This window comes from Lissotriton helveticus, chromosome 6 (genome assembly GCF_964261635.1).
Source record: "Lissotriton helveticus chromosome 6, aLisHel1.1, whole genome shotgun sequence".
NCBI lineage: Eukaryota > Metazoa > Chordata > Amphibia > Caudata > Salamandridae > Lissotriton > Lissotriton helveticus.
The window spans coordinates 1,987,960,897-1,987,973,920 of NC_136067.1; positions in this window are offsets into that span (position 1 = coordinate 1,987,960,897).

Genomic DNA, 13,024 nt, shown 5'->3' on the forward strand with positions numbered 1-13,024 from the left:
GCATTGTATTCGTCCTTGTTTTCCTTAAGGCAGAGACAATTCTACTGTGACCTCAAATTCTTTTATCTGTAACTAAATAGCATTCTTCAATCTTTGTGTCAACAACTGCCTTTAATCTACACTGCAGACAGCAGGGTTCACAACTTCAATTCAGCTTTCCTACTACATTAAGGACCGCATGACATTTAACATTGTTTTCCTTATCACAGATGCAATTCTACTCAGTCCTCAGATTCTGTTATCTGTAACTAAATAGCATTCTTCAATCTTTCTGTCAACAACTTCCTTCAATCTACACTGCGGACAACTAGGTTCACAACTTGCATTGACCGATCTTTCTGTCAACAACTACCTTCGATCTACACTGCAGACAGCAGGGTTCACAACTTCAATTCAGCTTTCCTTCTACATTAAGGACCACAATACATTCAACACTGTTTTCCTTATCACAGATACAATTCTACTCTGTCCACAGATTCTGTTATCTGTAACTAAATAGCATTCTTCAATCTTTGTCTCAACAACTGCCTTCAATCTACACTGCAGACAGCAATGTTCACAACTTCAATTCAGCTTTCCTTCTACATTAAGGACAGAATTACATTCAACACTGTTTTCCTTATCACAGATTCAATTGTACTCAGTCCTCAGATTTTGTTATCTGTAACTAAATAGCATTCTTCAATCTTTCTGTCAACAACTACCTTCAATCTACACAGCGGACTACTGGGTTCACAACTTGCATTGACCGATCTTTCTGTGAACAACTACCTTCGATCTACACTGTGGACAGCCGAGTTCACAACTGGAATTCAACTTTCCTTCTACATTAAGGACAGCATTGCATTTAGCCGTGCTTTCCTTAAGGCACGCACAATTATACTGTAAATGTAAATGTACAGGAATTTATATAGCGCAAATCACCAAGCGGTTTCTAAGCGCTTGCTTAGGGAACCCGTCCTGGTATTCCCCTGTGAGATAACCCCGGCAGGGTATCCGCAAGGTGAAAGCCAGGCATCCCGCCGCGAGGGGCCGTTGTGGAGATTAAGCAAGCTATTGCCCAGAGTCGCAGAGTGTGAGCCCGTGAATTGAGTAGGCACCGGAGCGAGAATTGTCGAGTCCATGGACATTTTAGGACTCAAGACCCCGCCGAGCCGGGAATTGAACCCTGGTCCCGGGCTGACCTCTGCTCCCAGGTCTGCCTCCTCTAACCAGTGAGCCACACTTCTCCACTGTATCCTGAGATTCTGATTATCTGTGATTAAATGGCATTCATCGACCTTTGTGTGAACAACTACCTTCAATCTACACTACGGACAGCTCAGTTCACAACTTCAATTGAGCTTTCCTTCTACATTAAGGACAGAATTGTATTCAGCCTTGCTTTCCTTAAGCCGGAGACAATTCTACTGTGACCTCAAATTCTGTTATCTGCAACTAAATAGCATTCTTCAATCTTTGTGTCAACAACTGCCTTCGATCTACACTGCAGACAGCAAGGTTCACAACTTGCATTCACCGTTCCTTCTACATTAAGGACAGCATTGTATTCAGCCTTGCTTTCCTTAAGGAACAGACAATTATACTATGTCCTCACATTCTGTTAACTGTACAAAATAGCATTCATCATTATTTGAATTGATTAGTACCTTCGATGGACATTACGGACAGCAGGGTTCACAACTTCAATTCACTTTTGCATGTAAATTTCTCTTATGTCTACAAAGAAGAGCATTCAATAAATTCTGCGCTCACCAGAGTTCACAACTAGATACCAATAAAGCCAGTAGTACAGAAAACATTCAATACAATCTTGATTTATTTAAAACAGACAATTTCACAATGTCATCACATTTTCTTACAGTTTGTACATTAGGAAATACAGCCTTCATTTCTTAAAATTATAGATATTTCTACTGTATGTCTTCAGATTTTGTATTAAAAATGAGACAAAAAGCATTTCTCCATTTCTGTGTCAACTACTGCCTTCGACCTACGCTACGGACAAGAGGATTAACAACTTCAATTCACCTTTCCATCTACACTAAGGACAACATTGAATGTAGCTTTGCTTTATTTAAGACAGACAAGTGTACTGTGTCCACACATTCTGTTAACTGTGATAAAATTGCATTCATGTATCCCTTTAATGAAGGCCAAAAGTAAATTGAAAATAGAAACTAACAAGTAATTTTTCAGAGATTTTTCTTGGGAGAATGGAACGATAGATCAAGTTCTAAGCCTTTTTTTAATGACAAGTTATCTTCAGAGTAATGATTTGCATGCATATGACACTAGTATTCGTACCTATGAGGTTAGAAATGGTTGTGCTATTGTGAAAGACAAAATTGTTCCTAGAAATGCTAAAGAAGTGTTATCTGAGGAACTTTTAGGGACACGTCCTAAAACTCCAGTGAACACTTCTAATTGTAGTAGTATTTATACTGTAATTTAAGAATCTATAAAAAATTTTATGCAACTTCTTACCTAACAATAATAACAAAAGTGTTAAACAAAAGATAAAGATGTGGCAAGCACTAGACTCTTGCAGAGTGAGAGAAAATACTGGTTTGCAAAGTCATTCTCTGGCTTGTCTTTCTAAAAAAGTATGCCACAGTGTTTTTCACCAATTCAGAATGTTACCAGTTCATCATACTCAAATCAGAAAATTAATCAGAACATTGTAATGTGCAAAAATTCCAGCACTAATGTTAAAAGAACATTGAACAGTACTCTTTTCCATGCATCTGTATCAGATGTAACAAATGTCTATGAAGAAATTCAGCTTAGTTACTTTGGTCCTCAGGAAAACCGTGCAGAAACTGAGATATTAATAGAAGAAAATGTGGAACAGAATGTACAATGTTGCACTGTAGATAATTGTGAGCAACATATTACAAGGTTTTAGGTGATTTCACTAACACCAAAAAACAAAACACCAAATTATTCTTCCATTTGTTTTCAACAAACACGTTATAAAAATCAAACCAAGACTGTTCATCTGTATTTAAAAAGGAAAATAATAATGATGAAGCATTTCGCAACTTATTTGTCAGAGAATTGTTTTGAATTGGATTCTAATGACCATATTTCTAAATAGTTTTATAACAAGATAGATAAGAACAAAATGCCTGCTAGTGCTGTGCATAATAATGTAGAGTTCATAATAATTCCTTCTGAACTGATGGATGTAAATACCTATGAGTCTATTCTTATTAAATGTGTGCATCCATTTCAGGCTATTATTCGTATAGAGCCTAAGACAGAAAAATGTCCTACTTTTGATTTACAGAGAGAACCCACCTACTGCTCCACCAAGCACATCAACTGCTGCACCAGCATATTCAGCAAGCAATCCACACCCACAAATTAATCCTCATTTCGGTAAAATTAACATTCTATGCATTTATTGTGATTAAGTTTTGTCTTACGAGGAACAGTCTATCGACCTAATAAAATGCATGGATCAGGAGCATCACTATGCTCAACATTACTTTTTTGACATTATCTTCTAATTAGTATCAACTACCTCAGCTGAAAGAAGTGCCTAATTTGCACACTTTCTGCCTTTCTTGACTGGTATTATCAGTTATTTTTCAATTTCACATTCTGATTAAACATCAAGGCCCTTCATCGAGCCTTTTTGTTGTAACTACTTCCCCGGCTAAAGGCACTGGGTAATTTGCATACTTGCAGCCTTTCTTATTTTTTACATTATTCATCTTTCACTCAATCAACACACCATCTACACGTACACACACCTACTGGCTGCCTTTCTTGGTTATGGTTATCAACTATTCTATTTCATAATCGTATTCAAAGTGCAGACCCTTTATCGAGCCTTTTTGTTGAAACAAGTACCCCAGCCGAAGGCAATAAGAAATGTGCACAATTGCTGCCTTTCTACAAGTGTGTTAGTGTTTCCTGGAACTTTAAGGATACAGACTGGGCAATTAAAGGTATAAAAGACACATTTGCTGGTGCATCGAAGAGTGCATACGTAGTCAATAGGGGTTTGAAGCAATCCATGCCCTAAGTCCCACTTTGCAACATGACTACTTCTGTACTACCTGAATGATTACAATTCTGAACCAAGAATGTCTCAACCCATTTTAATAAATGTATTCTTATAACATCTCATAACTTAATAGACATTCTAAAATAATTTCATCATGTATTTTTATATACCTCATTATCAATTTCAAAACTGATATGATCATACTCGATGTCATCTAATGCTTCCAGAAAATCAACATCTAACCTTTAATCTAGGAAATCACAGGTAATATCTGCAGCTTTTATATCTTCCTCTTCATTCTCGCTACTTGTAAAAAGTATGTTCAGCTCTTCTATGACACTGTTGTTGATTTTCCATACTGAATTTCTTCTGTTGTAGCTCCTTGTACATAAACACTTCTTTTTATCTTTACTATATAATCAGCTCATGTGGTGATTCAAAAAAATTATAATAAATATTTATTTTTCAAATAAAACAATATTTTGTACATGAGTGTATTCTATTTTAAAAACATTGGAACATTAAATACAATAAATTGTATCACTCTACATTGTGTCACGTGCTTTATTTATCCTACTTACTGTGTTGCAAACTTAAAACAGAGACGACAGCAGTGCCCCCATTACGTCATCAATTAGGGTGGAGGGAAGCAAAGAAAACAACACTGCCACAGACGCTACGCTGTGGAACTCATTCTGAAGAGAGGTAGAAACATACTGCAAATAAAACGGAATACAAGTAAAGAAAAAGAAAAAAACATACATGCATGACAAAGTCACTGGAGTATTACACAAAAAAGAATTTTGCAAAATATATATCTACAAATGTTTAAGGAGCTGCAAAGGAACCCATTCCCCGGGATTCAAACAATATCATTAGGAATCGTATGGGGAACACCAAGCCCCCATTGTCCCAGCCAGCTCCCCGCATCCTTCGAGAGCCGGCATTGCTTTGTCAGAGAGAGCAGTTTATATGCTGCTCTTTAAGGAAAAGCAATCTTATTCCTACTTGAAAGACACAGCAGCTTAACTTGCTCTCTGTTTCAAATAGGAAACCGGTTTGCTGTGCTAAAGTGGGAGCCGTGACGCTCCCGCCCTACCATACCAAACAGTAGTGTCCCGGGGGTTGACACCGCGGGACACTGCAGGAGTCGGCCCTGAGATATGGTGTTCTCCAGAACAATCAAGAGTTCCAGGACAGAGGCAGCGTGACCCCCTCCCAACATTAAAAAGCCCCAAAAAGTGGAAACCCCCGGAGCCAGGAGGTCATTTTAAATATTACTGCCCCAGGAAGGTGGCGGACCCCGGGGCACATACGCCCCCCCGCCAGTAGGTAATATATATATATTATATATACATATATATATTTTACCTGCTGGCGGTCGCCAGTAGGTAGTTATAGTTAGGACCTAGTTTCCATAGGAAATCCACAAAATTTATTTGGAATAACTTTAGCACCGGTGGACGAATCTTCGCAAATTTCTCCAAGAAAATGGCCTGCTTGGTTCGGCTCCTTTCCTGAAAGTTTGGGGGTGATTCATCAAGTGGGGGCCACAGCCATTACAACCTGTGTTCGTCAACACAAAGACAATATTAGGATTATGCATTTATCATGCGTGGTAAATGCATACTAGTTGTAAAAGCATGTGTGGTAAAGCGATATGCGTGCTAATGGTTTCGTGGTGACGATCACGCGTGCTTATGAACCGGGCCTGGGCATAGTGGACTCCAGGGCACCAGACGGAGGGCCACGCAGCTCCTCTCATACAATATAGGAGTAATATAGGAATATTGAAATTTAAAAAAAAAATATTTCATTATTATCCTATATAATGTCTTTTGTTAGTATGTTCATTAAATACATGAATATATGTTTTTAAACAAATAAAAAGATTTGCGTCTTTTGATTATGGGGCGCCGTACATGACGTCACACGGAAGCTTTGATGCGACTCGTAAAGTGAAAGCGTATTCGTAGCGTATGCTGAGAATGATTAGCAGTACAAACTATGGTGCGATCACTCTCTCACTGTCAAATCAGAGCACAGGACACGTTATGAGATATCATTTGAGATGTCAATCAGTGATCTCATGAGTGATGTCACTGACCATGTCATGAGTGATATAATGTGTGACGTCACCAGCAGTGCATTGCGGGCGCGCAAGTTATAGTTAGCTAAACTAACTATAACGGGGGAATTTCAATGGTTTTGTATGAGTGAAATCTCCAGCTAACTATAACATGTGTGAAGCCTATGGTTTTTTCAGTGAATTTCTAAGGGTTTTATATATATACAATTCACTGAGAAAAATATAGGTTTTAGTTAGCTGGAAATTTCACTCGTACAAAACCATTGCAATACCTCCGATATAGTTAGTTGTACTAACTATAATTCGCGCGCCCGCAATCCACTGCTGATGATGTCACATATTATATCATTCATGACATAATCAGTGACATCACTGATGACATCGCTGATGACATCTCAAAAGACATCACTGATTACATCACTGATGACATCATCCAGTGAATGTGGTTTAGGTTGATATTTAAATATGTGGTATATATATATAGGATTGTGCATTGAAGACTGAGTGGATTTATAAGTGTCTGGATGGAGGATTTACTAGCACTGTGATTGACTGTCTAAGTGACTAATTTAAATAGTTTCTCTAACTATATGGGATAGTGTTTAAACAGTGTGAATATTTATTTCACTCGATCTCTTGTTGCCTACACAATACATAAGTTGGTTACCAGCTATTTGAAAGTTTATATTACTTAATAATTCGTTAAGTAAGTATTTGTATGTGATAGTGAATGTGTATGTAGTTCGGTGGGAGGTGTGTGACTGTCCAAAGATGTGTAATTAGTTGATTTAGTAGGCATATGAGGTTAAGACTGTATGTGGAAACAGTTATTTGGATGAGTGAATGTCTTTATGGGTGTGGTGATGAGTAAATATATTTCTCAATGATACATGTCCAACAAACTAGAAATATAAAAGGCAGTGTATGTGACAGTTGTATATAAAGAAGTATACATAAGACTCAGTGATTGTATGAGTGACTGTATCGAAAACTCTATACATGCATAGTTATTTTACAATACACTGTGTATGAGTTACTATCTGAGTTACTATATGAATAATTAAAGTGGTGTTTGTATAAGTGTGTAGCTGAGTAAATGTAAGTATGAGGAATTATTTGCATAAGTGAGTAGGATGATTGCATAAGCCAATATGATGTGTGCTGGTGTTTAATGTCGATGTAGGTGTGTAAGTATATTTAATAGTGTTCTATTGATCTTTGTTAGCATGTATGAGTGAATCTATAGGTACGTGTTTAGATGTGTGTGTAGATATAGTAATAACTGAGTGGGTTTTTAGAAACTTGTATTGGTGTGACAATGGTTTCAAATATGGTACTCAATATTTTATAATGAGTGTTGAAAGGTTATACTAGTGTATGATGAGATGTATCAGATTGTCATGTGAATGATGTCATCAGTGATGTCATTAGTGATGGCATTTGAAATGTCATCAGTGATGTTACTAACCATGTCATGAATGATGTAATATGTGACATCATCAGCAGTGGATTGCGGGCATGCGAGTTATAGTTAGTACAAATAACTATATCGGAGTAATTTCAATGGTTTTGTACGAGTGAAATATCCAGCTAACTGTTACACCTCTGAAACCTATGGTTTTTTTCAGTGAATTTCAAAGGTTTTTTAAATGCTAATTCCTGACTATAACACCCCTAAAAACCTATGTTTTTTCAGTGAATTTCAATGGTTTTTTAAATGCTAATTCTTAACTATATCAGGCCCCAAACCTGTCATTTTGGTAAATGACTAATTTCAAATGTATTAATTGTTATATTTATTTATTTATACTGATTTCCTACATTTGTTACACTATTCATTTTTAGATGTTTTATTTTCTTAATTACATTGTAATTATATTATACATTACATTACAAATAATACCTTCTCAGAATAAATTACTGTACTTTAAATACTTTAGAAATAGGCAATAGACTTTTAAGTACAGTACTTACAGATGTTGCAATGGGCAACACAATTTCAAATACAATGCATCATTGAGCTCAATGTGAATTTCTAGTTAAATGCAATTCGTTACTTTACTAACCACAGGACTTGCTCCTAGATTCAGACCTTGGACATCTTCTGTAAACAGTTGAGTAAAAACATTTTGGTTACAGTATTGATTTTTAAGGAATATTATGGTATTTTAAAAGTTGACACTTTTTACATAGAATTACCAATGTTATCCTATGGGAGGAAATTCACTTAGCAGGTAAGTAGTGTTATCGTTACTTTTTCTTACTCAGTGGCGGATCCTGGATTTAGCACTGACTCATCTCCAGTAAACAGTTGAAATAATGCATTTAAGTCATACAGGCGATTTTTAAGGAATATATGTAATATGTGAAAATCAACACTAAGAAACCTTTCTGGTGAAAACCCGACAATGGAATGCTATAGAAGGAAATAAAAGTTACTGGTAAGTACGGTTAGAATTACTTTTCAGGTTCAGTGCTGGGCTAAAAGATGCAGCACTGTGTTCTTTCCTGATAACAGCTGAGTAAATTGGAATGTGTTGTTCTGATGATTTTAGGTGAATATTTTAAAGTTCAAAAACTCCACACTTAGAAGAATTTCCAAGTGAAAGTAGTCAATTTTAGCCTATGAAAGGAAATTTAAGTTACTGGTAAGTATGGTTAGAATTACTTTTCAGGATCAGTACTGGGCTCAAAGAGGCAGCACTGAGGTCACTCCTGATAACAGGTGAGGAAATCGGAATTCGTAGTAGATCCAGTAAGCCCCGCAGAGCTGTATAGCAGAGAGATGTAAAAAGGGGCATGGCCTACACCACCTCGGTGCAACGCAGTGCGGTGGTACTTCCTGGAAGCACATGGTTGGCTACTTGGCCCTCACGGTCCCTCAGGTTTGAAGTGGAATTTTTTCCCTAACTTAAAATGCGCCCCAGGACGTTTTTGCACCCGTCATGTCAGGCCCCTCACCTCCCTTCTCCATTGTGCAAACACACCCTGTCACCGTTATAAGTTGAGATTAAATCCCCTTCAATACTAAGGGTCCCTAGGGAGAAACTAGCCCACTAGGTACCTGCAGTAAGAGCCACAGAGCTGCTTTGCAGAGAGGTGTAAAAAGGGGCATCGCCTCTGAACACCTGTCTGCAACACAGCTCACTGGCGCATACTGGAGATACCTGTTGGGCTATTTGGCCCTCAGGGACCATCAGTATTGAAAGAGAATTAATTCCCCAACTTAAAAAGCGCCACAGGGCGCGTTTGCACAGTGGTGAAGGAAGGGGGCGTAGCCTGAGGTGATATGTCTGCAAACCAATCAATCAATCAATCAAAGCATTTATATAGCGCACTACTCACCCGGGGGGTCTCAAGGCGCTAGGGGAGAGGGGGGTCCGCTACTGCTCGAACAGCCAGGTCTTGAGCTGCTTCCTGAAGGCAAGGTGGTCCTGGATCAGGCGGAGGTGGGTCGGGAGGGAGTTCCAAGTCTTGGCGGCCAGGTAGAAGAAGGACCTTCCTCCTGTTGTGGCTCTTCGGATGCGGGGGATGGGGGCGATGGCGTGTCCGGTTGATCGGAGCTGGCGTGTGGGAGCGTAGAAGTTGAGGCTGCTGTTGAGGTATCCTGGGCCTTGGTTGTGTAGGGCTTTGTGTGCGTGGGTGCGGAGGCGGAAGGTGATTCTCTTGTTGACCGGGAGCCAGTGCAGATCCCTCAGGTGTCCGGCGATGTGGCTGCGGCAGGGGATGTCCAAGATGAGTCGTGCTGAGGTGTTCTGAATCCGCTGGAGTCTCTTCTGGAGTTTGGCGGTGGTTCCGGCGTAGAGGGGGTTGCCGTAGTCCAGACGGCTGGTGACGAGGGCCTGGGTGACTGTCTTCCTGGTCTCGGTGGGGATCCACCGGAAGATCTTACGTAGCATGCGCAGGATGTTGAAGCACGACGAGGAGACGGCGTTGACTTGTCTGGTCATGGAGAGGGAGGAGTCCAGGATGAAGCCCAGGTTGCGTGCATGGTCAGTTGGTTTGGGTGCGCTGCCCAGGGCGGTGGGCCACCAGGAGTCGTCCCAGGCGGAGGGTGAGGAACCCAGGATGAGGACTTCCGTCTTGTCTGAGTTCAGTTTCAGGCGGCTGTTCATCATCCACTTGGCTTTGTCTGTCATCCCTTCGTGTAGGTTGGTTCTGGCGGTGGCGGGGTCGTTGGTGAGGGAGAGGATTAGCTGGGTGTCGTCGGCGTAGGAGATGATGCTGTGGTTGAGTTGGCGTGCGATGGCTGCGAGGGGGCTCATGTAGACGTTGAAGAGGGTTGGGCTGAGCGAGGAGCCTTGAGGGACGCCGCAGATGACTTCGGTGGCTTCTGATCTGAACGGGGGGAGGCGGACTCTCTGTGTCCTTCCAGCGAGGTACGAGGTGATCCATTCCAGTGCCTTCTCCTGGAGTCCGATGCTTCTGAGGCGCTGCACTAGGGTGCGGTGGCAGACAGTGTCGAAGGCCGCGGAGAGATCTAGGAGGATGAGGGCCGCTGTTTCTCCGTTGTCGAGCAGGGCTCGGATGTCATCGGTGGCTGTGATTAGGGCGGTCTCGGTGCTGTGGTTGGCCCGGAAGCCAGACTGCGAGAGGTCGAGGGAACCGTTCGTCTCGTGGAAGGCGGCCAGCTGCTTGTTGACGGTCTTCTCGATGACTTTTGCAGGAAACGGGAGCAGCGAGATGGGGCGGTAGTTCTTGAGGTCGGTGGGGTCGGCTGATGGCTTCTTGAGTAGAGCGCTGAGTTCGGCGTGCTTCCAGCTCTCCGGGAAGGTAGCGTTGTCGAAGGAGGTGTTGATGATGTCCCGCAGGTGGGGTGCGATGACAGCGTCGGCCTTGTTGAAGACGTGGTGAGGGCAGGGGTCGTCGGAGATCCGGAGTGGATGGAGTTCATCGTGCGGATGGTGTCTTCGGTGCTGATCGGGGTCCAGGCGCTGAGGGTGGTGGTGGGGGGCGGTGGTTCAGTCGTGGCGTGCGTTGGTTGAGTGTTGAAGCTGTTGTGTATGTCCGCGATCTTGTTGTGGAAGTAGGAGGCAAGGGAGTTGCAGAGGTCTTGCGAAGGGGTGATGTTGTTTATTCCGGCGCTGGGGTTGGAGAGCTCTTTAACGATGTTGAAGAGTTCCTTGCTGTTGTGTGCGTTGCTGTCGAGTCGTTCCTTGAATGCAGTTTTCTTGGTGGCGTGGATCAGTTGGTGGTATTTTCGGGTGGCGAGCTTGAGGGCAGTCGTGTTGTTCGGTGTTGGGTCTCTGCACCAGGTTCTTTCGAGGGCTCGGCAGTTCTTCTTGGAACTCTTGAGTTCGTCGGTGAACCATGGGGCCTTCTTGCTGCCGGGTCTGCTAGGCGGGTTCTTCAGAGGGGCAAGGTCATCTGCGCAGTTGCTGATCCACTTTGCGAGGTTGATGGCGGCCTGGCTTGGGTTCGTTGCGCTGGTGGGAGGGTTCATGCTCAGGGAAGTCGTGAGCTGGTCGGCTGTGATCTTGTGCCCTGTGGTGCCTTTTAAGTTCGAAAATTAATTCCCACCAGCTACCTAAGGATGTCCCAGGAGCCTGCGTTGCCGAGAAGTGTTCAGAGGCCACGCCCCTTTTTACAACACTCTGCAATGCTGCTCGGTGGCACTTACTGGAGGTACCTGGTGGGCTAGTTGGCCCCCAGGGGCCCTCAGGATTGACAAGGAATGAATTCCCCAACTCACATTGCGCCACAGGGTGTGTTTACACACATGTGAACTCATACCCCGCCCCTTCCCTTCACCACTGAGCAAACGTGCTGCATGGCGCGTTTTCAGTTGGGGATTAAATCCCCTTGAATACTGAGGGTCCCTGCGGTGCAACTAGCCCACCAGCTACCTCGAGTAAGCGCCACAAAGCTGCGTTGCAGAGAGGTGTAAACAGGGGCGTGGCCTCAGAACACCTCTCTACAACACAGCTCCTATGCACATACTCGAGGTACCTGGTGGGTTAGTTGGCCCCCAGGGACCCTCAAGATTGAAGAAGAATGAATTCCTCAACTTAAAACGCACCACAGAGCGGTAGTGTTTGGGTAGTGTAGGGGGGTCGTGCCAGGGGTAGTATTTTAGGGTTTAGGGTAGCGCAGTTGTGTTTGGGTTCTGTAGGGGATCGTTCCGGGGGTAGTGTTTTAGAGTAGCGCAGTGGTGTTTGGGTAGTGTAGGGGGTTGTGCTGGGGGTAGTATTTTAGGGTAGCACAGTAGTGTTTTGGTAGTGTAGGGGGTCGTGCCGTGGGTAGTGTTTTTAGGTTTAGGGTAGCACAGATAATAATAATAATAATCCACATTTGTAAAGCGCACAATCACCCGTTAGGGTCTCTAGGCGCTGGGGGCCGTCGGGAAGATTAAGCAAGCTATTGCCCAGAGTCACACGGTGCTGGACTAATCTGCCGCCGGAGCCGGGGATCGAACCGTGATCCCCAGCTTTCGGAGTCAGTTGCCCTGGCCGCGGCGCCACACCTCTTCCACAAGTGGTGAATGAGTAATGTAGGTGGTCGTGTTGGGGATAGATTTAGGGATTAGGGTAGTGCAGTGGTGTTTGCGTAGTGTATGGGGTTGTGCTGGGGGTAGTGTTTTAGGGTTTAGGGTAGTGCCGTGGAGTATGGGTAGTACCGCAGCATCCAATGACATCACTCCATCCCAAGACCTCTGCGATGCGTTATCCTCCTTCTTCTACAACAAAATTGCAGACATCCACAACAGCTTCAAGAACATTCCCAGCGCTCAACCCTCCCCAACCCCCTCAGATCCTACTCCGCCAACCAACAACCTTACCACCTGGAACCCAATTACCACTGAAGACACCATCCGCCTAATGAACTCAATCCACTCTGGCTCGCCAACCGACCCCTGCGCCCACCACATCTTCAGCAAAGCAGACTCCATCATCGCACCCCATCTCCGTGATGTCATC